At 45.8% G+C, this 26,813-nt stretch overlaps 1 protein-coding gene across 3 annotated transcripts in view; it reads right to left on the bottom strand.

Moving 5' to 3' along the window:
- The window catches only part of LBHD2 (LBH domain containing 2), a 72,378-nt gene extending 45,765 nt beyond the window's left edge, over positions 1 to 26,613 (bottom strand). Inside the window, exon 1 of one of the 3 annotated variants that reach the window (XM_030214398.1) lies at positions 26,372 to 26,613. The gene's annotated coding sequence lies outside the window, so the exon portion shown is untranslated. Of the gene's footprint in view, positions 1 to 25,441; positions 25,567 to 25,711; positions 25,775 to 26,371 lie in introns of those variants that run through there. The other 2 variants (XM_030214401.1, XM_030214399.1) reach the window with 2 other exon arrangements.
- Positions 26,614 to 26,813: the final 200 nt, after the last annotated feature.

Consider the following 26,813-nt stretch of genomic DNA (forward strand, 5'->3'; position numbering starts at 1 on the left):
ACCCGGGGGGGATGCAACGGCGAACCGCCCCGCCCCGGGTGGCAGCCCCCCCCTGCTACGCCACTGGTCACAGCAAATTGTCACATGTTGCAAGCCAGCATAAACTCCTACAGTAAGCATGCACAGGGTGGAGATCGGGTGAGCATGGCAGCATCGCAATTTATGTGTATGAACATTTATTTACACCTGACCTAATGCAGTCATAGCATCCATAGCTTGAATGGAGGCACTACTGATGTTAGACTTGTTCTAGAATTTTATAAAGCAACATAGGCACCTATGTTTCTTTATAAAACAGTGCCAAAATAGGCACCTTCTTGCACTCTTACTTATTTATATATTGAGCATTTATAATATTCCATACCACAAATCCCAGGGCAAGCAGTTGCTTCCCATGTCTGTCTCAATAGAAGAGTATGGACTTTTCCTCCAGGAATTTGTCCAAACCTTTTTTAAATCCAGATACGCTAACCGCTGTTACCACATTCTCCAGCAAAGAGCTCCAGAGCTTAACTATTTGTTGAGTGAAAAAATATTTCCTCCTATTTGTTTTAAAAGTATTTCCATGTAACTTCCTCATGTCCCCTAGTCTTTGTACTTTTGGAACAAGTTAAAAAAAAATCGATTTACTTCTACTCGTTCTACACCACTCAGGAATTTGTAGACCTCAATCGTATCTCCCCTCATCCGTCTCTTTTCCAGGCTGAAGAGCCCTAACCTCTTTAGCCTTTCCTCATAGGAGAGGAGTTCCATCCCCTTTATCATTTTGGTCGCTCATCTTTGAAACTTTTCTAATTCCGTTATATCTTTTTTGAGATAAGGCAACCAGACCTGAACGCAATACTCAAGATGCAGGCACATTCACCATCCTTTTCCTAATAATTCCTAGCATCCACCTATTATTAACTAGGCAGGTAACAAAATACATACAAACACATTAAAGCATACACGCTGTCCTGCATAAAACTGTGCACCGGCCCTGCCAGAGAGTCCAAAGACCCCGAGATATTCAGATGCTGTACCAAATCCGATGATGTGCTGCCACTGACCATTTCCTCTGCGTCCTGTAGGATTCCCGGCTTGCACACACTGCAATGCCCCAACACTGGCCAGTGAGTCCCACAAAAGAAAGATTACTTAACTGCCTCCATGGGAATAGCCATTCACCCCGACTATCACAAGCGCAGGACAACGCGTCCCAAGCAGTGAGTCAGGATCTCTCCCTGCATCAAGTAGAACTTGAGCCCTCCAAGCGGTTCTGAGTCAAACTTTAGCCAGACTGACCACTGCTGTCTACTACCCTCCCCCCCCCCCCCCCCCCCCCCCAAGCTCACAGTCTCCACAAGTCTTACCAGAGATGAGAAAGGCTCAGGACTGATACTCTGTCCCACGTTCTCCAGCAAACCTCTTTCCTTCTTTCTTTCTTTCTTTCTTTCTTTCTTTCTTTTTTTTAAGTTTGTTGTGCTGGAAAAGGAGAGCTCCACAGAAAACAGAGGAGAGGTGAAGAGAGGAAAGAAGTAAATCCCTGGGGCACCACAGACAGGGATCTGAAGACCTCCAGACAGGGTCGCCAGCTGGGAAAAATTTTCCCAGCCCGAAACAGCCGTAAACCCGTCCAAAAACTGCCCGTAGCCAATCCCCATCTTCCGCGTCACCGAACCCCGCCCCCGCGTCACTAACCCCGCCCCCCTGCATCACCTAACCCCCCCGTGTCACTAACCCCGCCTCCCACGTCACTAACCCCACCCCCTACGTCATCCCTGACATCAGCCCCGCCCCTGAAAGGCTTCTATTGGTCCAATTTGGACCAATAGAAGCCCCGGAAAAGCTTCTATTGGACCAAATTGGACCAATAGAAGCCCCGGAAAAGCTTCTATTGGACCAAATTGGACCAATGGAAGCCCCGGAAAAAACCGCCGAACTCGCACAGCGGCGACGGGAAAACCGCCCAAAAAACCGCATCCCGCAGCCGGTGAAATTTTCCCGCCACCGCTGGCGAAAACCCGCCCAATTGGGCGGTAAAACCGCCCACCTGGCAACCTTGCCTCCAGATATGACTCTGCAGACTCAAGTCACCCACAAAGCTTAACTGGGGACCAATTGACCAACTGGACCAGGTGCAAAGCACTCAGAACCAGAGGCTGGTAAATGTATCCATCCACCTGCTGGAGATAGAAAAAACTGAGGAGCAGGACTGGATGCCAAAAGAGATATGTCTTAGCTCAGTTTTCTATCTCCACCTGCTGGTTGATGGACACAACTATTCCACAGGTTCTGGAATAGTGGGAAGCTACGTAATGGAAAAATGCCTTCAACTGTTTTTTTTTTTAGAAGTACCACAATCCTGTAGCAAATGCAATCTCGATGTCAGTTCATTCCACTTAATAGGTCCTGCATAAGATAATGCTGCCTACAGCACAGTGCTATGTTTAAACTGCAGACATGTATACCATAATTTTAATGATATGAAATCTCCCTAAAAAAGAAATTGTTAAAATGTTTTTTGGGTTTGGTTTCAATGCATTTTGTAAATTCCATAAGCCACGAGTAGGTGCACTGAAAGACAGCATTGCTGAGTGTGTGTCTTACCCACCCCTGGAACATGTAGTTGTATTTGTTCTACTGCATTCCCTGAAGTTCACTGGAGCAGGCTAAAAGATGTCTTTATTTAAACTGTTGCCACATTTATGTGAGCCCGAGGAGTCACTGAAGGATTCCTGCATGAGTCTGCCAGCCACACATAGGGCTAGATTCTGTAACAGTACCCACAGATAGGCAATAAAATGATGCGTGCTAAGCTAGTATTGTGTAGGCACCTATGCGCGTCCAAAGCGCGCCAAATTGGAACTACCGCCCTGCTACCGCATTCCCCGGGCAGTAATTCCATTTTTGACGCGTGTCCAAAACACACAGTAGAAAACCATTTTCTATCATGTGGTGCTTACCCAGCGGTAATTAGCAGTTTATGAGCGCTGGCTGTTTACAGCCCGGTTAGCGCGTGAGACTGTACCGCTAAGTCAATGGGTGGTGGTAAGGTCTCAGGTTGAAAATCGACATGCGCTGGTCTTAATTTTACCACACGTCCGGTTTTCCAGGCGCACTGAAAAATGACCTGTGCGCATCCAAAAAACACACGTCTACACCAGCACAGGCCACTTTTAGGCAAGCCTTAGTAAAAGGGCCCCTTAGCGCGCATTTTGCGCCTAACTTTCGGTCCGAGCATTTACGCCTGCCAAAGGATAGTGTACATGTTCGTGCTCAACTGATGGCAGGTGCAGGAATGCAGATTAACATTGTGCCTAAATTCTGGGAAGGCCCTGGAACCGGACGTGCTCTTCCCATGGCCAAACTCCCTTTGGAGTCGCGTGCTATGAAATGTAGGCATGCATGTTACAGAATAGAGTGTAAGACAGATCCGTGCATAACTCCTAATTACTACCAAGTGCTTATTAATGCCAGTAGTTGATTGTTATAGCCTAATTTGTTTGCATACGCATCTGCGATCTGCACTCAAGTTTGGGTGACCCATACAGAATCCAGGGGATAAAGACTATTTTATACAGTCTCAACATACAGTTTAAAAAGTTCCCATGACAAACTATTCCATTTTAGATATTACAAAAACTGGAGGCAGAATTTAAGCTACTGCAATTGTGTATGTTCTTGCAATACAATTAACAAAACAAAACAAAAAAAAAAGCAAACTGATTGCCCAAACTGCTTTTATTTTAATGAGATTGTACCATGAACAAATGTGCTAGGTGAGGGTTCATTTTATAACTGCATGCACAAGTGAAAAGCATGCCCAATATTCAGTACAGTTATCCAGGAAGCAGCTCCTACCCAGATAAATACCAATCACTAGGGCCTCCCCAGCACTGGGGCAGTTTTGGGGGTGGAGCTAAGATAGCACCAGAACTTATCTGGGCCCACAATCTAGGCTTTTGTACCCAGGGCCACTGAGAGAGACAGCTGGGCCCAGGACAGGGCTGGACCACCACGCTCCTCCCCCACCACACCATGCCCCCTTTAACACCCTGCCCGCCCCCTTTCACACCCTTGCTCCGCCCTGTCACATATTCCCCTCCCCCCTGTCACCCCCCTTCACTCCCCTCCCCGTCACCCCCCTTCCCTTACTCTACTGCCCTGGTGGTCTAGTAACCTCTTTGGGGCAGGAAAGAACCCCCTCTTTGCTGTCCGGAGCGCTGCCCTGCATCCTGTTGCTGATCTCGGCACCGATTCAAAATGGCCACTGAGAGTTGAAGTCTCGCGAGGTTGCTTCAACTCTCGGTGGCCATTTTGAATCAGCGCCGAGATCAGCAACAGAATTCAGGGCAGCGCTCCGGGCAGGAAAGAGGGGGCTCTTTCCTGCCCCAAAGGCGGAAGAGGTCACTAGACCACCAGGGCAGTAGAATAGTAAGTAAGGGGAGGGGAGGGCCGGGAGGCTAGCATAGGACAGCCCGCCCGCCCGCCAGCCTGCCCGTTTGTCCAGAAATCCGAACAAACGGGCAGATTGGCAAAACCCGCCCGGTTGCCCGGACATGTCCTCAAAAAGAGGACAGGTCTGGGTAAATCCGGACATATTGGTAACCCTACTCCACTCGGGCCACCGCCCCCACACCTTTCTGTCTGCTCCCTCGCTCTGTCCTCTCCTGCCTGTCTGAACCTGAAGTTGGGACCCCGATGATTGCATTAAAGTGATATCGCATTAATGCAATTATCTGGGTCCTGACGGCACACAAGAGCAGGAGAGGACAGACCCGGAAGCAGGCAGGAAGAAGCTTGCCAGCGCCAAGCCCAAGCCCAAGCCCTGCCCTCCCTTGGAGGCTGGGCCCGGAAACATTTGCTCCCCTCCCGATCCCCTCCTCTTGGCGGTCCTGTTTGTACCTGGGGCAATGACTTGCCCAAGATCACAATGAGCTGCAGTGGGAACTAAATTCTGGTCGCCAGGCTCTCAGCCCACTGCACTAATCATTAGGATAATCCTCCACTGACCACTGTGTTTCAATATCAACAGTATGTCTTTCCTCTGCTCTTTAGTGGAGGAGTAGCCTAGTGGTTAGTGCAGTGGACTTTTATCCTGGGGAACTGAGTTCAATTCCCCCTGCAGCTCCTTGTGACTCTGGGTAAGTCACTTAACCCTCCATTGCCCCTGGTACAAAATAAGTACCTGAATATATGTCAACCGCTTTGAATGTAGTTGCAAAAACCTCAGAAAGGCGGTATATCAAGTCCCATTTCCCTTTCCCCCTTTCCCTTATGACATCACAATATCAGAAGTGAGCCAAGTATCGGTAAATCAAGCCATTGTGACATCACTGATGAGGTTGGCTCTTATTGGAATGAGTGGAGGAGTAGCCTAGTGGTTAGTGCAGTGGACTTTGGTCCTGGGGAACTGAGTTCCATTCCCACTGCAGCTCCTTGTGACTCTGGGCAAGTCACTTAACCCTCCATTGCTCCTGGTACAAAATAAGTACCTGAATATATATAAACCGCTTTGAATGTAGTTGCAAAAACCTCAGAAAGGCAGTATATCAAGTCCCATTTCCCCCTTTAGGGTGCACATACTTGCAGGATTAAGTTGTGTACATATGGCTGAATTTTCAAAAGAACGCAGGCTAAAGCAAACTCGTCCAGTGGCGTACCAAGGGGGGGCGGTCCGCCCTGGGTGCACGCCGCTGGGGGGGGGGTGCCGCGCACGCCTGTCCTTCGTTCGTTCCATGCTCCCTCTTCAGGGAGCATGGAACGAACGAAGGACAGGCGCGTGCGGCACCCCCAACGACCTGCACCCGGGGGGGTCCTTTCGCCGGGGGGGGGGGGGTCGCGCTGCACCCGGGAGGTGGGGCGCATCGGCAATCCACCCCGGGTGTCAGCCCCCATGGGAACGCCACTGAACCCGTCCCCAGCACCCCAGGAGCACCCCCCTCAGTCCAGATAAACTTACAGAGAACAGCCTGTATCCATATACATTTCCCTGCAAAATGGGCAGGAAAATTTATAAAAGCCCATTTTCCTTGAGTAAAGCACTGGTCTACCAATGGAAATGCTTTTGAAAATTACCCTTCCTATGTATAGCTTTATGTGTACCTAAAGAGCATTTTTATGCAAAATTTAAAAGCACTTTATTTCAGCAGGGGTGTTCTATGTCACCTTTGCTGTTAACTTGAATCTAGAGCCTCTCATAGATCAAGACTAGCCCTGCAATTAAAGGAATTATATATCAGAGAGTACAGAACAGAATTGCTGCTTACGCAGACGATCTTGTTTCTGGAACTGAGTGTTATCCCCCTGATTCTATAAAAGTCACTAAAAATTGTGTGCACAAATTTGGGATGCGCCCAATTTGCACACACAATGTAACTGAATAACAAGCCAATCAGTGTCAATAATTGGCTTTTTAACAAGCAATTATTGGCTCTAATTAGATTTAAGTGGCATTTATGCACATATATTCAGGCACGTGATCTGCATCTAAAAATTTTACATGTGTCCTGAAAAAGGGGCATGGAAATGGGACTGTCATGGGCATAGATTTGAGTTATTTACACAATTGTAGAATAAGTGAGTTCTGCGCATAAATTTAGGTGGGATATTTGCACCACCGTTTTCGTTGCTGCAAATGAACACAGCTAAATTTACGCGCAATCCCTGTGCTTCAGCGCACCTAACTTTAGGCGTGACTTATAGAATAGCATTTAAGCAGGGGGGGCTTTCGTGCTTTTTTAGACGCTGTTTATAGCATTCACCCTTATATCTGCACTGCTTACCTTCATTACAGATTTTGGTACCTTTTCGAGCTATCAGGTCAATTGGACAAAGTCCGAAACTCTGTCAGTGAATAAATATGCTTTCATTTCAGACCTGGAATATTCCCCTTTTCAGATTAATGGTTCTGTTTTGGCATATTTAGGGGTATGGTCTGTCCCTACTCAGGGAGACACTTTGTAAAAATGAAGAATACCTTATCCAAGTCGTGAAAGATCTAACGACTAAGTGGTTGCCATTGTACTTATCATGATAGTGACGAATGGAGGCAATTTGTATGGTCATTATGCCTAAGGTTATTAATGTACTACAAATGTTGCCACTATCTTTCTTGGATACACTGTATAAGTGATTGGAATCATTATTAACTAAACTTCTATGACATAATAAGTCTCCTTAGATAGCACTGCGGACCTTACAACAACTTCAGAAGCAGAGGGGTGTACATTTCCCTGATATCTGCTCTACCAGAAAGTTCACAGTGAATATTAGAGAAAGATTATTATGACCAACCTAATTTGTTAAAATTAGAACAATTTGTTAAACCGATACCTGTGTGTCATTTGTTAGGAAAGTCACTTACATAGAAATATAAACTGTTCCAAGCCACTGGTACCCCTGCTAATATAGTAACATAGTAGACGACGGCAGAAAAAGACCTGCACGGTCCATCCAGTCTGCCCAACAAGATAAACTCATATGTGCTACTTCTTGTGTATACCTTACCTTTGATTTGTATCTACCATTTTCAGGGCACAGACTGTAGAAGTCTTGCCCAGCACTAGCCCCGCCTCCCAACCACCATCCCCGCCTCCCCCCACAGGCTCTGCTAATGCTACATTAATGCTCCAGGTGGAGGTTGATAAGGAGGATCAACACACTTTAAAATTATCTGTATGGTTTAATGACTGTAGTTCAGTTTTTGGTCATAGTTAGAGTCTACTAGACAATCAGCTTTTTTCAGCCCTATGGAATTCTCTACCCTTAGCTCTTCATTCAGAGCTCTCCTACTTGAAATTTTGATCTGACCTAGGGCCCCTTTTACTAAGCCGCATAGGCTCCTATGCGCGCCCAATGCACGCCAAATTGGAGTTACCACCCGGTTACCGCGTGGACCTTGCGGTAATTTCAATTTTGGCGCGCGTCTGAAAAATACTTATTTTGTGGTGCACGTGGCGGACGCGCCCCCAAGTGGCATCTGACACGAGTAGGTCATTACCGCCCAAATTCTTTACCGCTAGGTTTATGGCTGGCGGTAAGGTCTCAGACCCAAAATGGACACGCGGCAATTTTGATTTTGTCGCACGTCCATTTTCAGGGGAAAAAAAAAAGAAAAGGCCTTTTTTTACAGGTGCGCTGAAAAGTGATTCTGCACGCGCCCAAAACCTGCGCCTACACTACTGCAGGCCATTTTTCAGTGCGCCTTTGTAAAAGGATCCCTTAAAGTCTTATCTCTTCCAAAACGCTTATGAAGGGGTATCCAGAATAGTGATGGCTCAGTAGATGGAGGGGATCCACTGTCATCTTGTTTTCTTTTATCGCTTGCTATTTGTCCTCTGATTTTAGCCTCTTAGCTCTGTCCTATCCAGTAATGGCATTCTTTCCCCAATTTCCTGGTTGGTTGTAATCCACCTACTGTGATTCCTCAACAAGGCAGTATAACAAATGCACAATAAACATAAGATTTAATAATAAATGTATTACCTGGAAGCTCTGGCAAATGAAGGGTCTTTGGACATTGGGGCAATTATGTCCCAATGTCCAAAGTTATGTCCCACTGCTAGGAATTATTAGGAAAAGGTTGGCGAATAAGACCGAAAATACTATAATGCATCTGTATCGCTCCACAGTACGACCTCAACTTGAGTATTGTGTTCAGTTCTGGTCGCCATATCTCAAAAAAGATATAGCGGAATTAGAAAAGGTTCAAAGAAGAGTGACCAAAATGATAAAGTGGATGGAACTCCTCTCATATGAGGAAACGCTAAAGAGATTAAGGCTCTTCAGCTTGGGAAACAGACAGCTGAGGGGAGATATGATTGAGGCCTACAAAATCCTGAGTGGTGTAGAACGAGTAGAAGTGAATCGATTTTTTTACTGTTCCAAAAAGTACAAAGACAATGAAGTTACATGGAAATACTTTTAAAAGAAATAGGATTAATTTCTTTTTCACTCAATGAATGGTTAAACTCTGGAACTCTGCCAGAGGATGTAGTAACAGCAGTTAGCGTATCTAGGTTTAAAAAAGGGTTGGACAAGTTCATGGAGGAAAAGTCCATAGATTGAAAAAGTCGTGGGGAAGCCACTGCTTATCCTAGAATTGGTAGCATGGAACGTTGCTGCTATTTGGGTTTCTGCCAGATATTGTGACTTGGCTTGGCCACTGTTGGAAACAGGATATTGGGCTAAATGGACCATTGGTCTGATCCAGCATGGCTATTCTTATATTCTTATGTCAAGAAAATACAGTTGAACCATTTCCAGTTCTTCAGTGAGAATACATCTTCCAACCATGCACACAATACTATAAATGGTTCCAACTGAAACATTCTGTTTCAAGTAATGGCATGGGGTACTGGCAAACTTAGATACAGACAGACTGGATATGGGAGAATGTCATATGTAGAGTTGGGACGCGTCCTCATCCTGGATCAAATTTCTACAAATGTTTAAGATTAAGATGGACTCGTTGTTTTGGGCTGGGAAAAAATTGGGAGCAAGACCTCCCGGGTGTGGTGGATTTGAAGGTGTATATGGGAGAATATATGGGATCAGACACTGAAAGCCTCGATATCAGCATTTCTTTCTGCCACATAAGGCATTCTGGACACCATACAAATGTTGAAAATTTGCAGCTATTATGGATAATTTATTTTTGTTATATTTGTACCCCGCGCTTTCCCACTCATGGCAGGCTCAATGCGGCTTACATGGGGCAATGGAGGGTTAAGTGACTTGCCCAGAGTCACAAGGAGCTGCCTATGTCTGGAGTGGGAATCGAACTCAGTTCTGCAGTTCCCCAGGACCAAAGTCCACCACCCTAACCACTAGGCCACTCCTCCACTGTTGCTACTATTTGAGATTCTACATGGAATGTTGCTATTCCACTAGCAACATTCCATGTAGAAGTCGGCCCTTGCAGATCACCAATGTGGCCGCGCAGGCTTCTGCTTCTGTGAGTCTGACGTCCTGCACGTACGTGCAGGACGTCAGACTCACAGAAACAGAAGCCTGCGCAGCCATCTACATGGAATGTTGCTAGTGGAATAGCAACATTCCATGTAGAATCTCCAATAGTAGCAACATTCCATGTAGAATCTCCAATAGTATCTATTTTATTTTTGTTACATTTGTACCCTGCGCTTTCCCACTCATGGCAGGCTCAATGCGGCTTACATGGGGCAATGGAGGGTTAAGTGACTTGCCCAGAGTCACAAGGAGCTGCCTGTGCCTGAAGTGGGAATTGAACTCAGTTCCTCAGTTCCCCAGGACCAAAGTCCACCACCCTAACCATTAGGCCACTGGTCTTGCAAAGTAGATACTGGAATATTGTTTCATAAGATCTATCAATGTCCACATCTACAGACTTCTTGGACAGATATTTGGAATAAGACATCATGACCATGTGACCTACAGAAACTTCTAACATTTAAGATATTGAGTTTGAAATCCTTAGTGCTGGAGACACATTTCTCTCAGTGGAATGCCCGACAGTATGTTTTTCTGATTGTGTTGGCTTTGAAACTGATAATTAATAATTGGAAAGCCACGATCCACCCCCCTCTGACACAATTTCCTGTTTCTGCCTGGGCAGCACGTGACAGAGAGGGAAAGCTTCGGGGAAGCCGGAAACAGTTTGCGAGGATGGCTGCTACGCTGGGGTCCCTCTGAGAAGGAAAATACATTTTTAAAGAAAACCACAAGGTTAAGGGAAGTGAGAGAGATGGACCGTGGTGGGGAGAAGGGGAAGAGATGCCCAGACTGCGTAGTAGCAATGCAGGTGGGGAGATTAGGGGAGGGGGGAGGAGAGGGGATAAGGGATCATGAGCCCCTCTCCTTAATTTCTACCTTGGGCCCCACCATGTGTAAAACTACAGCTACTCTATAAAATGGCGTCTAAATGCAACGGTAGAGATACAAATGGGCAGAGTCTGGACAACAGCAGAAAGCAATGGCGATGACCACACTAGTGACCCGGGTCTTCGTATTTTGTCACCTGTCCACGGTTTTAATAAAAGGACTTGCTGTCGTCATCCTGGTTCACTAGTGTGGTCATTCCCACTGCTTTACTACTACTACTACTATTTAGCATTTCTATAGCGCTACAAGGCATACGCAGCGCTGCACAAACATAGAAGAAAGACAGTCCCTGCTCAAAGAGCTTACAATCTAATAGACAAAAAATAAAGTAAGCAAATCAAATCAATTATTGTGTACAGGAAGGAGGAGGGTAGGTGGAGGCAGGTGGTTACAAGTGGTTAAGAGTCAAAAGCAATGTTAAAGAGGTGGGCTTTCAGTCTAGATTTAAAGGTGGCCAAGGAAGGGGCAAGACGTAGGGGCTCAGGAAGTTTATTTCTGCCTCTACTTCTTTTGGGATTGTTTTGGTCCTTTGTGGTGCCAGAGTCTGGATGAAGCATGGACAAGGTTTATGAGTCTATGCATGAATTATGGAATACTATCATATAGGTGCATGTTGAGCCATTTCTGGGTATGAGCATTTACACCAGCTCTATTGCTACTGTGAGCGATCACGCATTAAGAGCTAGATTCTATATATGATGCCTGAAAAATGTGAGTGGAAACAAATTATGCCTATGCGCATTCTCTAAAGTACACCTAAATTTTATAGAATAGGCTTAAGGTTCTACGTGGTATATAGAATATGCTGAGCGGCACACCACGTGACCAAATTTGGTTGCGTCCATTCAGGGCCGCCAAGAGGGGAGGGCAGGGGGGCAAAATTCCCCAGGCCCAGGCCTCCAAGAGGTGCCCGGCGCCGGGATTTCTCTCTCTCTCTCTCTCCTACTCCTGATGGGACACGAGCGATCGCATCCCGACAGGAGTACGAGAGAGAAAACTCAGGCGCCAGGTTGGGGAGGACCTGGAGCTTCCTCCAGCACTGCTCTTCTGCCCATTGCTGAGCGGATGCTTTTCCTCTCAAGCGCTCATGCTCAGTTTTGAAACCAAGTATGCCTTGAGAGGAAAAGCAGCCACAGGGGCAGGCGGTCAGCACTGGACAAAGACGTCTTGTGCTGGCGAGGCCTCGGGATCCCCGCCAGTCAAGGTATTTAAGTTCAACCCTGTTGCAGCAGCAATCAGGGGGGGGGGGCCGTAGTGGCAGTGACTGGAGGGGGCAACAGATGACGATTATGGGAGGGGGGGAGGTGGCGGTGGCCATGCCCCGGACCTGGCTCAGTCTCTCGGGGCCCTGCATCCATTTAGGTGTTTTACTTGGTGTAAATTAAGGCCTAAATTAAGCACAGAGGGGGTGTAGTCTATAACAATGTGCATAGATTTTAGAAACACCCATGCCCCACCTATGGCCACGCCCCCAGAATTTAGGTGAACATTATAGAATACACTTAGTGAGTTGTGCACATAAATCTCAATTAATGCCAATTAGGGCTAATTGCTTAACATCCAATTAACCACGCTAATTAGTTAACCAATTGCATTATGCACATTGTTATAGAATATGCTTCAGTTTCCGTGCGGAATTTCATATGCCATATTACTACTACTTATCATTTCTAAAGCGCTACTAGACGTACACTGCACTGAACACTTGAACATGAAGAGACAGTCCCTGCTTGACAGAGCTTACAATCTAATTAGGACAAACAGGACAAGCAAGAGAAAGGGAATATTAAAGAGAGGATGATAAAATAAGGGTTCTGGACAAGTGAATAAGGGTTAGGAGTTAAAAGCAGCATTAAAAAGGTGGGCTTTTAGCTTAGATTTGAAGACGGCCAGAGATGGAGCTTGAAGTACCGGCTCAGGAAGTCTGTTCCAGGCATATGGTGCAGCAAGATAAAAGGAATGGAGTTTGGAGTTAGCAGTGGAGGAGAAGGGTGCAGATAACAGATATATAGAATCTGGACATAAACATAGGCATGAATTTTTTTGTATCAATATATCTATTAAAATTTTTACATAAAAAAAACACGAACACAAATTTGTGCATCTGATAACATAGAACAACATATATAACCAACATCTGGATGCCCCTAAATCTCCCACATATAATATCCCCTCCCCCTTACTCCCTTAGTACCTCCTAACCCCTAACTTCCCCTGTACCCACCAACTCCCTATCCCAACATTCACGACCCACTGCCCATTGTGCCTTCAGACGGCTGCCACATACCATCTCCTCCCCCCTCCCCAAAACTCTTATGTGGTACTCAAGTAGGGTTTCATGCCTCCAATATCATCTGAAGCCACCTCCACTCCCCTCCTTCCAGTGTATAGCAATCCCTTTTCCTGTCTGTCAGAAGTTCCATTGCTCTCAAGGTCCCCAGCCTGTTTTCCCAATCTCGTAAAGTAGCCCCCCCCCCCCTCCCACACACACACACACACACTTCTGATGGCTTGCAATTTCACATCTTGCAGCAGACAATTCCATCCTCTGGGTGCTTTTCTCCTTCCCCCCCCCCCCCCTTCTTTCCCGTAATCCATCTTTAAAAAAAAATCAGGCCTTCAGCTAATACAATCCCACTAAAAGGAATTCTTAAACCTTTCCCACATGCCATCCATTTGTAATTGCTAGAGTTAAAGAAACCTCAGTACTGAAAATAGATGAAGCTTCCTAAGCAGCGAAAGATATTACACGCTGAGCTACCACTGCAACACGGACCTAAGCACTGCATGTACTGCTTCCTAAAGATAAGGAAGAAGGGAAACCCTGTGAAAAGAAAGTATTCTAGGACATGGTCTCTGTCCAATAGGGTTCTCCCATTCCATTTCTCACTGGGGAGGGTCCATTGCGTGGAAAAGACACATCATTAAAAGGCTGAGAGTATTATGAATTGTGGAAGTAATTAATACATTAATTAAACAGATATATATAGCATGCAGCACACTCCCCTGTTTAAATAAATATGACAGGATAAAAGGAAAGTAGGCAAGAGAGAAAGAGGAATCCTAATTAGTGACATTTCTAGGATAAAAGAATACAGAGTCTGCATAGACCTGAGTTGCTCAAGCCCCATCTGTGAAACTGTGGGGCTTGACAGCTGATCTATGCAAAACATGCTATCCAGCACAAAGCGTAATTATGGTGGAAATAAAGGTAGTGGGTAGATCTACACACCCCATTCATAGCTCAGTACACCAGTGCAAAAATCCAAGACAGGTATGAATGACACGCTGTCAAACCAGATTTGGAATGCAAGGGACTGGGTGAAACGCCATGCAAATTCTAAACAATAGAAGCCTTTTCAGATCATGCGTCCAAATGCTTGAATATGAAGCATCAGATGCCTTCGCCAATACATCTGAGTTTACTACAGGGACAGAATTGTTTGCAACTTATATCAAATGTCCACCACAGCTGGCTTGTTTCCCCTGTTTGGAAGGATTTCTTCATTCACTAGGTCCCTGTTTCTTTCTAGGACACTAATTGTGGCTTTTCACGGGAACTAGAAGCTTGCTCTCAAAGCGGCAGTGAAAAATTATCAAAAAGCTCTCTGTACCAAGCAGTCTGCATAATCTGTGCTGCTCTCTCACTGGCAATAGGAGCTTATAACAAACATTTGCACACCTTTGATAAACAGTAGCCTCATTTGCAGGGTATCACGGGGAAGCAACAGAAAGCAGGATATTTTAAACACATCCTGCTGTTAAGACTAAAAAAAAGAGTCATGTTCCTGGTAAAATTAGACTTAGTAAAAAATATATATATAACAGTTTGCAAATACTCTTCCAAAGTGACACAGACGAGTAATCTCTGGGATAAAAATGCTACAGAATAAAATCCATCGCTGTCCCCATGCTCACCTGTCAGATATTACCCTGAACCCCGAGGCTTTTAGCCGAAGGGCAAGTCTTTAGATTAAGTCAGATATAGTGATCACTGACATGCATTCCCCGGGGAAGAGATTTTTGCGAACTTCAAAGCTTGCATCTTTATAATAATTTTAGGCTTGTAACAACCACTCGTTCAGGTTCCTTTCAACCAATTTCAAAAGAATCAGCCAAGCCCAGTGTATTTTCCAAATCTCTGGCCATTCCATTTTTTCTAATACTATCATCAATGCCTCAAACTATCATGAGCTTGGCGGTCAAACCAACTACCAGCAAATCTAAACAGCCGTCTGCTCACTCCTGTCTGCCAATGACTGACACACTGCCTCACCTTCTGCTCCAAGTGCACAGCTTTTAATAAGGGAAGCAGCGCTGGTTCGCCATCTGACACCACGCCACCTCCACACAAACTGGTCAGTTCAGACTGTACTTCCTCCTGAGAGCACGGACTATGACAACAGCCGAATAGGGAGCCTCCTAGATACCAACATTTCAAAATGATTGAGGTGCCAAATGCAATTGAGATTACCTCTTCCTGGACACAACGAATGAGGGTGCTCAATATTGGGGGTGCACAGCACCCTGGGAAGCCTCCTGTTACAGGTACCTTGATGGCGCTAATTCAAAGGAAGCTCTAGAACGAGGGGGCATAGGATGAAGGTGAAAGGGGACAGGCTCAGGAAAGAGTGACAAATTCGTGGAATGGCCTCCTGGTGGAGGTGATGGAGACAAAAACTGTGAATTCAAGAAACTTTGGGACAGGTACATAGGATCTCAAAAGGGCGAGGAAGAGAGAGTAGGTGGTCTGGGTGGTCTTTATTTGCCTTCATTGTTCTATGTCTCTGTGTTAAGACAGAGAATGTCAGCACTCATTGGTTGCTTTCAATCCAATTGCTACTGTTGTTACAACTTGCCTTTCTAACCTATCTCTTTCCATATCTGAATTCAAGAAAGCATGGGACAAGGGAGAGGAAAGGATAGTAGATGGCACGGATGGGCATACTTGATAGGCTATATGGTCTTTGTCATCATTAGTTATTTCTATGGGGGTTTTTTTCCTCTGGAATCAGATAGTTCTCCAGTATCATCAGCCCTGACTAAAGATCTCCACTCTCTGTGATGGTAAAGAAATATGCACGGTCAAAGTTGCGAAAGAAAATGAATCCATAGATGCCTTTAAAAACCTAGAATAAAAAGGGCACCCTTCTAGTTATCAAAAGATATTGCACATCCTCAAACCCATATTAAAGGGTTCCACAGTTGGATTTGAAGATTAAAGAGTGGCTTAGTGGTTAGAGCACTGGTCTTGACAGCCAGAAGTGGCCAGTTCAAATCCCACTGCTGCTCCTTGTGATCTTGGGCAAATCACGTAACCCTCCATTGCCTCAGGAACAAAATTAGATTGTGAGCCCTCCAGGGCCAGAGAAATACCCAGTATATCTGAATGTAACTCACCTTGAGCTACTACTGAAAAAGGTGTGAGCAAAATCTAAATAAATAAATAAATATTGAAAAGTCCCTATAATCAGTGGCATCCCAATCCAGAAATGTAACACACCAGCAGCAGCCCCACTGTGTCACAGCCAAGCAGGTGAAGCAAGGGACAAAGCACAGTTTTAGACCCCCCCCCCCCCCCCCACCTCCTTTGCACATAGCTGGCTACGGCCCTGCCTGAAAGAGACAACAAGCTCCTCTTGCTCACATTTTAAGCCAGGTGACTCTTGATAAAGCTAATCTCCTAAGACCCAGTTACAACCCAAGTCATAGCTGCCAATATTTCAAAATGATTTCAGGAGCCAAAGAGAACACAAATGACCCCACCATGGACACATTGAAGGAGATTGATCAATATTGGGGGTGCTCAGCACCCACAGAGCTGGCTCCTGTAATCCAAGTCTGACCAGAATACAGAATGCTGGTTGGGACTTTAACTCAATAAGATAGAACTTTACTTTTCTAAAGTCACACTTAGAGGCTGCATATCAAATGTTGATATTTACACCCGATGTATGACTGGTGTTCATCTATAAGGGTGTACCTAAACTTAGGCACTAGGAAAGCACCTATATGAAACTTGTTCTATAAAGAAAAGTAGACACTTACTTTTCTTGATAAGATATTAGCTTAAGTGGCTGATAAAGCACCTACAATTAAGGCACGAACACTTACACCATACATCGGGTGTAAATCCTCAAATTTAGACTGCAAAAGATTTTACAGTCTACAGATGTAATTATGCACCCCATCCTCGCTCCACCCAGCTGAACACCCACATGCAATATATGCACCATTACATCTGGGTGTGTATTACAGAATACCGCTTAGCCAAAAACTTGCCATTTTCATGTGCATGTGTTCATTTACGTGCGGAAATTACTAGAATACCGGCAGAAAGTTTTTCCTAGGGTTTTGTAAAGTTCTTAAAACTTGGCTTTTTGAAACTCAATTCTCTTAATTTTTGACTGTTTGATTTAGTTATTTTAGGTTATTGCTGATTTATTATTGCATTAGTGGTATAGTTTTGATAAGTCTGATATTGTTATTTATTTATTTATTGTTAACTGTTTAATTATTGTTTTTTTTGTAGTTATATTTTTTTTGTAAACCGCTCTAAAACATATTTTTCAAGTGGTATATTGAGTGAATAAATCTAATCCAATGTAATCCAATCCTTGCCCCTTAAAACTAGTCTTTTTATAGGATTAACCCCTAAGGTGGCAAATGTGCAACAAGGTGCCTGTTGCAGCACAAGGAGCACCTATTGTATAACTGCATCTAGATACCAGACACTGGCATAAATGCACATTGGTATGCCCATGTATGCTAGGTCAACAGAAGGTGTAAAGGTAGGGTTATCATATTTGCTCCCCCCCCCCCCAAAAAAAAGAGGACAAATGCCCCACCCCACCCCCGGTCCGTACACACCACGCCCCCACCCCGTCCCATCACACCCCCACCCCGCCCCATCACATACCGACCCAACCCCCCCATCACACACCCCTAAGGGTGTCCTATCCTCCCCTCCCCTTACTATACTGCCCTGGTGGTCTAGTGACCTCTTCGGGGTAGGAAAGAGCCCCCTCTTTCCTGCCCGGAGCGCCTGCATGCTGTTTCTTGCTGGCTCCAGTCCCGGCGCTGATTCAAAATGGCCACCGAGAGTTGAAGCGGCCTCGCGAGACTACTGTATGTTGGTTGCACTAAATCTTCTTTACAAAGCCTGCAGCTAGTCCAGAATACTGCCATTCGCTTGATTTTTTTTTTTTTTTTTAAATAACTTTGAGCCTCTGCTCCTTATTTTTTGGAGTTGCATTGGCTCCCGGTAGAGGCCCAGATTTATTTTAAGTTGGGATTTACAGTTTTTAGGATGCTGCAGGGAGAGGCTCCATTTTATTTAATTGCAGCGATGAATGTATTCCTATGGGGTAAATCTGACCGGTTGCGAGGTCAATGTTTGCTATCCTTTCCTAGATTTTTGTCATCTTCCCTTCCCTATCAGGCTTCAACCTTTTGGAACTCATTGCCGTATAAGCACCAATTTGATTATTTTTCGAAGGTTGCTTAAGACTTTTTTGTTTGGGAGATATGTAAGTGGGAGTTTTTAAAATGAGTCATTTATATTAATAATTTTTATTTTCTTGACTGTGGTATAGTGTACTGAATTGTATTTCTAAATGTTGTGTTCATTCTTTTATTTTGTAACCCACAGTGAACTGTATTGGTACTTGTGGGTATAAGTTCCATATAAAATAAATTCTATAAGTTGCGGCAGAATTGGAAGACATACCCAGGCCCCGCCCACGCTCTGCCCACATGTACACTCCCTTGCAATTGTGTGCTATAGTGCTCACGTACACCCTTGAAGAATAGTGCTTAGGGTGCTAAGGGGTCCTTTTACCAAGCTGGGGGCCCAAGCGGCAGGGGCTGCTTTTCCCATGCGCCAGGGCCCTTTTTACCGCAGTGGGTAAAAAGCCCCCAGACTTACACACTTACTTAAGAGAACTCTTTACCACATGGCCATGCGGCGGGAAACCCTGACCACCACCCACTGAAGTGGCGATAAAGGCTCCTGCGCTAACCCAGCAAGGCATGGTGATGCCCCATTTTCACCAGGTTACTGCTGCACAAGCCATTTTCTTTTTCCCCCGGAAATGGTGCACTTGGGGCGGGGCCACCAGTGATAGTCGCAGAAGAGCGAGTGGTAAGCCCGCGTTGGGATTACCGCTGCTCTGTAAGAGGGCCTCTTAGGCATGCATATACTAATCCCTTCTGCGCTTAACGCATGCTAGGCAGGTGAAAAGAGCAGGGCGCAATTAGATAACTGCATTTTTAGGGCCATCTCAGTCTCTACGCTCAGAGCATCAGCATATGCTGGTGGAACTCACAAGGATGGGTACATTTTCCACCCGTGGACCTATTGAACGGAACAATCTGCCACAGAAGCTCAAACATGAGACCTGTGAGTCAGCAGTTCGGAAGCACCTCGGAGACTTTCTCTTGTTCAAGGCTTTTATTGTTTAGACCAAGTCAGTGGTTCCCAAACCTGGTCCGGGAGGCACCCCAGCCAGTCGGGTTTTCAGGATATCCACGATGAATATTCATGAGAGAGCTTAGCATGCAGAGAAGCCAGTGCATGCAGATCTCTCTCGTGAATATTCATTGTGGGTATCCTGAAAAACCTGACTGGCTGAGACACCTCCAGGACCAGGTTTGGGAACCACTGGACTAAGTGATGTATTTGTGATATGTCCTGATTTTTCTGCTTTTTGTATCCTGTTTATTGTATATTTTATGGATGTTTTTATTTTGATCCACCTTGGAAAAGGGTAGAAAACAAATAATAAATCTAATCTAGATTCAGTAAATGGAGCTCACAAATTTACACTCAATGCTACTTTATAACGGGCACTCAAAGATGAGCCTGCTGAAACCAGGTGCACATCCCTGGTACCGTCTAACCATGCGCGTAAATTTTAGGAATGTTCCTGACCCGCCCATGCACCTCTCATGGCCACACCCCCTTCTGGGTTGCACTCTGTGGGACTTAGGTGCACATTGTTATAGAATAGCATGAAGCAAGATGTGCATGCAAATTCAAATTGCTGCCAATTAGCACCCAAATATTGGCACTAGTTGGCTCGTTAGCCAATTTACTGGATCAGTGCCCAATTTTGGCCACCATATATAGAATCTGGAGGTTAGTGGCTGGAGGCTTGGGGGGGGGGGGTTCTAGAAACAGCACCCAATGATTAGGCGCTGGAAAGATCCGCGCTCCGTGCTGAGCACCTTTACAGAATATAGTTTAGCATGGATTTCACACCTAATTTTGGTCACCAGCATTTACAGCTGGGGATTAAATGCAGGGCTGCCGAGAGACTGGGCCGGGCCCGGGGCCCCTGCCACCCTGCCCCTCGAGGTCGCAGCTCCGCCCCTCCACCCCCCAAGGTCGCCACCGCTCCCCACGAGATAGCCGCAGCCACTGCTCCCCCTCCACCCCCCCCCCCCGAGGTCGTCGCCACCACCGCCGCACCCCCCCTCCGTCCGCCACCGGGCCCCCTGCATTGAAATCGCCGTCTCACCTCCGTGAAAGAATCGCTGCAAGCAGCAGAACGCCTCCCTTTGGCCCTCCTTCACTCCTTGTGTCCCATCCTCGCGGAAGTTACGTCAGAACAGGGCGGGACACAGGGAGGGAAGGAGGGCCGAAGGGAGGCGTTCTGCTGCCTGCAGCGCTGCTTTCATGGAGGTGAGACTGCAATTTCAATGCAGGAGGCAGACGGTCGACGATGGAGGGCGGGTGGGACTGCGCAGCCGGGCCCCCCTTGGAGGCCCAGGGACTTTTGTCCCCCCTGCTCCCCCCCCTTCTCGGTGGCTATGGTTAAATGCTAGTGCTTGGGTGTGCAAATGACAGCTTTCTATAACATTGTGCCTAGCTTCTGGGAATGACCCCTGATCTGCCCGTGCTCCTCCCATAGCCACGCCCCTTTTGAGTTGCACACTATAAAAGGTAGGCACTGATGTTATAGAATAGTGACTAGGGCAGATCAAAATGCAAACTTTTCACCAATTAACTCCAATTATTATTGATTGTTAATGCCTTGTTAACTTGTTACGTTGGGTGCAATGTGCCCTGCACATCCAAATGTAGGTGCCCAACTTTTGAATTAATCCTCTATGTTTTGACTAGATCAGAAGAAGTTCTTTCCCCATCCACGTACTGCACAGCCCACCTACAGTGGAAATGAAAGCCATTCTACAGAACTGTACTGACCTGAGTATGGGGGTTAATCCAAAAACAGTCAAAAATGTAGTCCATTAGTCCAATAAAAGGTGTCACCTTAATATTTTCTTTTTAGCTATGAACTTTTATTTCTATTCTTTTTATAAGAATGAAATCATTTCAGAAGTTAAGCATTCCTCGTGTTCTCAAGAACCCTTCAAAGGCTCTCCCCTTACCTAAGCCTGGATCACTGTGATTCTGAAACTCTTGTCGTAAGCATCAACATTTCAAAATGACCGGGGGTGTCAAACTCAGTACAACTTACTCTCCCTGGACACAATGAAGGAGCTCACTCAATACTGGCACTCACAGAGCTGGCTCCTATGCTCTTGGCGTGTATCAAAGTACAGTTCCTATGGTTCATCTTGATCAAAAACTCCATGGGAAATCCATAGAAAATGACCTTAGAAGAGGCCGTCTTTTGCTAATTTTGAGGCTGATTCTGATCTTGAGCTCTGGGTTCTGCTTTCCCTTGGAACAACCCAGACTCCAGCTACCAAAAGGAAGTAAATGTAGCTGCATAGCATTATTATTTGGTGTCCCAGGTGTAATCTAGGGGCTATTTTCTCCTCTATTAAAAACATTATAGAATTCTTCAAATTCTTACTGTATATTTGGAGGGAAAACTAGATCAGTCGTTATTTGTGGGCTATACACATGTCTAGTAGCGCTATAGAAATGTTTAATAGTAGTAGTAGTAGTAGTAGTATACACCTGCCTTTGCGTTGAGCTAGATAAATGATACTGAATAGTCCAATCTTCCAAACAAAAGTATTTTTGGTTATGGGATGAATTCTTCATCTTTCTTCTTTAACCAATGAGAGTCTTCCATTCAAATCAGACCACAGCACACGTTTCTGTTCTATAAGGGTAGAGACATCTCAGTGCGAATATATGATACAGGGACTTTCTATGGATCTATGGAATAATAAGGGAAATTAAGAAGATCACACAGACCTCCCCAGAAGCATTGACCGTACAGCAGGAAAACCATGTGTGAAGGTAAGGATACCTCATCAAGCAGAGCCCTGACAGAGAACAACCATGTGGCTCAGGATGCTGGAAGCACTGCGTATGTCTAGTAGCGCTATAGAAATGATAAGTAGTAGTAGTAAGCCACTACTGCCAGAACAATTGTGCAGACAAAACCAAAGGGTGACGAAGCTTGGCATCCAAGGACGACCAGTCGATCAGAAACAGGAAGGGATCCCAATACCTTGGTGACACTTAAAAACTTGAGCTGGACTTTGGGGGTGCATTTCTCAAGAGACTAGCTCAGGAACTGGCCAAAAGGACACTTTAAAAGAGGGGCATAATCGAACGCGGACGCCCATCTCTATGGGCGACTATCTCCGAGGACGGGTCCGCGAAGGGGCGGGACAGACCGTATTTTCGAAAAAGATGGGCGTCCATTTTTTGTTTTGATAATACGGTTGGTGCCGGGCAAAATGCATCGGATTTAGGCGGATTTGAGCTGGGCGGTATAGGTTTTCAGCAATAATGGAAACCGAAGCCGCCCAGCTCAAAAACGAACAACTCCAAGGCATTTGGTCATGGGAGGGGCCAGGATTCGTAGTGCACTGGTCCCCCTCACATGCCAGGACACCAACCGGGCACCCTAGGGGGGACTTGCAAAAAGTTCAAAAAAATTAAAATACCTCCCAAGTCCATAGCTCCCTTACCTTGGGTGCTGAGCCCCCCCCCAAATCCTCCCCAAAACCCACTGCCCACAACTCTACACCATTACCATAGCCTTTATGGGGGAAGGGGGGCACCTAGATGTGGTTACAGTGGGTTTTGGGGGCAGTTTGGAGGGCTCCCATTTACCAGCACAAGTGTAACAGGTAGGGGGGGATGGGTCTGGGTTCACCTGCCTGAAGTCCACTGCACCCACTAACAACTGCTCCAGGGACCTGCATACTGCTGTGATGGAGCTAGGTATGACATTTGAGGCTGGCATACAGGCTGGCAAAAAAAAGTTTTTAAAGTTCTTTATTTTTTTTTTTTTGGTGGGAGGGGGTTAGTGACCACTGGGGGAGTCAGGGGAGGTCATCCCCGATTCCCTCCGGTGGTCATCTGGGCAGTTGGGGCACTTTTGGGGGACTTGTTCGTGAAAACAAAAAGGGTCCAAAAAAGCGGCCCAAATTCTCACTACTGCCGCCCTTCTTTTTTCCATTATCAGTCGAGGGCGCCCAGCTCTCTTTGGCCGAGAAACACGCCCCCAGTCCCGCCTTCACCACGTCTCCGACACGCTCCCGTTAACTTTGTTCGTTCCCGCAACAGACTGCAGTTGGAGGCGCCCAAAATTGGCTTTCGATTATACCGATTTGGGCGCCCATGAGAGAAAGGCGCCCATCTCCCGATTTGGGTCGAAATATGGGCGTCTTTCTCTTTCGAAAATAAGCTGGTTTGTGTGTAGCTGGAACTTAATCACAAAACTACATTTATTATACAGAACCAATGGTGTAAGGCAGTAGTTCTCAATCCAGTCCTCAGGCTACACTCAACAAGTATTTTAGGATATTCACAATGAATATTCATTCAACAAACACGTTCACTAAGGAGGTAGAGGAGGTAGAGCATGGAGATCTATCTCATGCATATTCATTGTAGATATCTTGAAAACCTGACTGGTTGGGAGTACCCCCGAGGCCTGTGTTGAGAAACACTGATGTAGGGGACCCCCATACACTGTAGGACAAAAGACATAGATTCAGGAAGACCCTGCATTGCTTCACAGGGCAGCCATGGGCCCAGTACTAAAAGCAGCAGCAGTATATCATGTGTGAGTGAAGGGACTATGAACCAGCTAGAACAGGCTCACAATTTCCCATAGTGGCCCTTCCTTGTCCTCTTAAACCACCTCCTGCCCAAATAAGAAACCCACACCAAATAAAGGGGGTTGCCAGTTTCACACACCGAATGCCATCAATTCTATGCTCAGGGCCACCACTAGTTTCAAGGAAGAGCTGCTAAGGGTAAGGTATGGTTAATGCATTTGATACGTTGCCTTTCTGTGGTACAACCAAAGCAGGTGAATGGTGAGACTGTAGGCTTATAGAGGGGGTCAGAAGGGTGGAGGGCGGCCTGGCAGCAGTAGGTGAGACAGGAGAGAGACAGCCCAAGGAGAACATGGAGAGAGAAAATGATGCCAAAGAAGAGCAGGGGAGGAAGAGACTGCAGAAGAGAAAAAAGGGATGGAGAGGAAACACAAAGAACAGGAGAGGGGAAGAGAGAAGCACAGAGAATGAAGGGAAGAAAGAGAGAAGGGGGGGAGGGAACTAAAATTAGGAGAGAAAGAGCAAAGGAGAAAGGAGGAACCACAGCCTTTTCTTGATACCGGGGACTGATATCAGATAGGCAAAAATGCACAAGCAGAATTAGGTGAGGTGAGGAGGAGAAGAGAGCCATGAAGAGAAGATGGTGGTACGGAGGGAAAGTAAGAAAAAAAGAGGAGGAAAAATCTAAGACAAAGGGACAGAAGAGTCCTGGGAAAGGAAAAAGGTAGGGGTTTCTTTCTGTAGAGAGGCCTTTCTTCCTCATTTGCAGGGGACCCTCAAGCATTCCCCAACACCACGCCTTAAACTGTTACTTGTCTATTGTTCCATATGCTACTGTTGTTGAAACCCAGTCATCATTAACTATATTTAGGAACGCTTTCCATTAATTACAGCTTTCCCATGCCTGACCATTTGCGTTCACAGCCGCTTCCAATGAACTAATCAACAGGAGGTGTACACAGGACATCTGACATTATATACAGTCTGGACCAATAATTATATTCTAGAAAGGCAGGTTACGTGCCTGATAACAGAGCCCTTTCACACTAACATCTGTTGCTCTCTCCTAGAACAGAAAGCAATTGCTTCATTGCATATTATTTTCTCTTGTAAATTCCAATTAATCGTAGCACAAAATTCAGACATGTTGATAGGTTCTGACTCTATATATACCTATAAAGTAGCATGTTCCAATGTTCCCAGGAAGGAAAAACACATTTTATAAGAAGACAAATGTAACCTATAGGCTTTGTTTCCCCAAGTCCAGTCCTGGCTTACCCCTTGCCAGTCAGGTTTTCAGGATATCCGCAATGAATATGCATGAACATGGTCTGCGTACACTACCTCCATCATATGCAAATCTCTTTCATGCATATTCATTGTGAACATCCTGAAAACCCGACTGGCAAGGGGTACTCCAGGACTGGACTTGGGGAAACACTGTTCTATGGTGTGCAAGGAGCTATTTGTCTGAAGAATTACAGTACACTAAAAGCTCAAAAATGCACAGGAATACACAGTCTCCTAGAAAGAAGACTGGTAGAATGCCGAATGCAAACGATGCCCCCCCCCCCCCAGCAGATCAAGTTGCGCTTACCCTATTTTTAAAAGCCTGGTGGATATCTCTGGAGAGAAGCTTTAAATGAACACGTGTCAGTTAATTATTTAAATAACAGAAGAGAGCTCTTTCTTGGTGAGCACAAGTAGCCGAAACTGCCACGGGTATCCCCCTCATTGGCTTCGAAGAAAAAGAACCAGAAAAGGGCTGGATCCCAACCAGCAAGCATTCTCCCCCCCCCCCCCTGCATTCTCCCCCCCCCCTACACACCCCCACAAACACACACAATCCATCCACCCACCCACCCACCAGCTTCACCTTATTCCGCCGTCAGCGTGACTAGAGCCATCCCTCTCTGTCCTCAGAGGCAGGGCTCAGCTAGGAGCAAGAAAAGCTGAAAATACACCCGCTTACTAGACAACAAATAATGTACGTATATGACTTTATTTCAAATAAAACAAACAACTTGGTGCATCAGAATTTCCTCCCCCCGCAGCATCCTGCAGGCACAAAGCTCCCACTCATTTTACTGATTTTTGCACGCCTCGCAGAACGGGCTAACAAATCTCTCTTTGTGTCAGCTTGTCATGCATTTTTCATTTTTTTTCTTCTAATCCAACTTTTCTCTCTCTCTCTCTTGCAGCTGTTTTTTTAGCCCCCCTCCCAAAACGGGAAATGACTTTCATTTTTATTCCTCCCGAAGAAACTCCGAGACGAGAAGAGTATTTAATTTTTTTAACGCACTGCTCGGTTTCTTTCCTTCTTCATTTTTCGAAATTAAAATCTTGCCAGAAAAAGTCCCCTAATAAACGGAAAGAGGTAGCAAGCAGATCGTAGCTGCTTGCGCCCCCCCCCCCCCCCCAACACACACACACACGTACGCACAATTGCTAGCTGCCCGTGCAATCTTAATAGCATTTTCAAAGTACAGGTTTAGGCAAGGTTCGGGACTGCTAAAGCTCTGCTCACCTGAGTTGGACGTCGGTCGCTGGCTGACAGGATTGCTAAAGATCCGAGCTGGTCCCCCCTCAGGGCCCCCCTCTTTCCTGCTGCCCGTGAACAGAAGATCAGGCTAAGAAGAGAAAAGGAAGTTGGTGGACACTGGAGAGAGCACGGCAAGAGACTGTGTGAATCTGAGATCCTGCGAGAGAGACCCTCACAGGAAGAGTGATATACAGCACAGACAGGCAGGCAGAGGGAGCCTGTGCTCTCATCCAATCCACTTCTCTACCGACTGACCAAGGACTCGCATCATCAAGCCAAGCCTTACATGTAAAGTAGCACTGCCACTTTCACTGAAGAAAAAAAATTTTCTGGACTGAATCGAGAGAAAGTCTCTCTTTTATTATTTTCCATATTTTTCTGTGCAGTAATAATTAGACAGTGAGTACAAAGGAGAGAGAGAGAGACT

This window comes from Microcaecilia unicolor, chromosome 9 (genome assembly GCF_901765095.1).
Source record: "Microcaecilia unicolor chromosome 9, aMicUni1.1, whole genome shotgun sequence".
Lineage (NCBI taxonomy): Eukaryota > Metazoa > Chordata > Amphibia > Gymnophiona > Siphonopidae > Microcaecilia > Microcaecilia unicolor.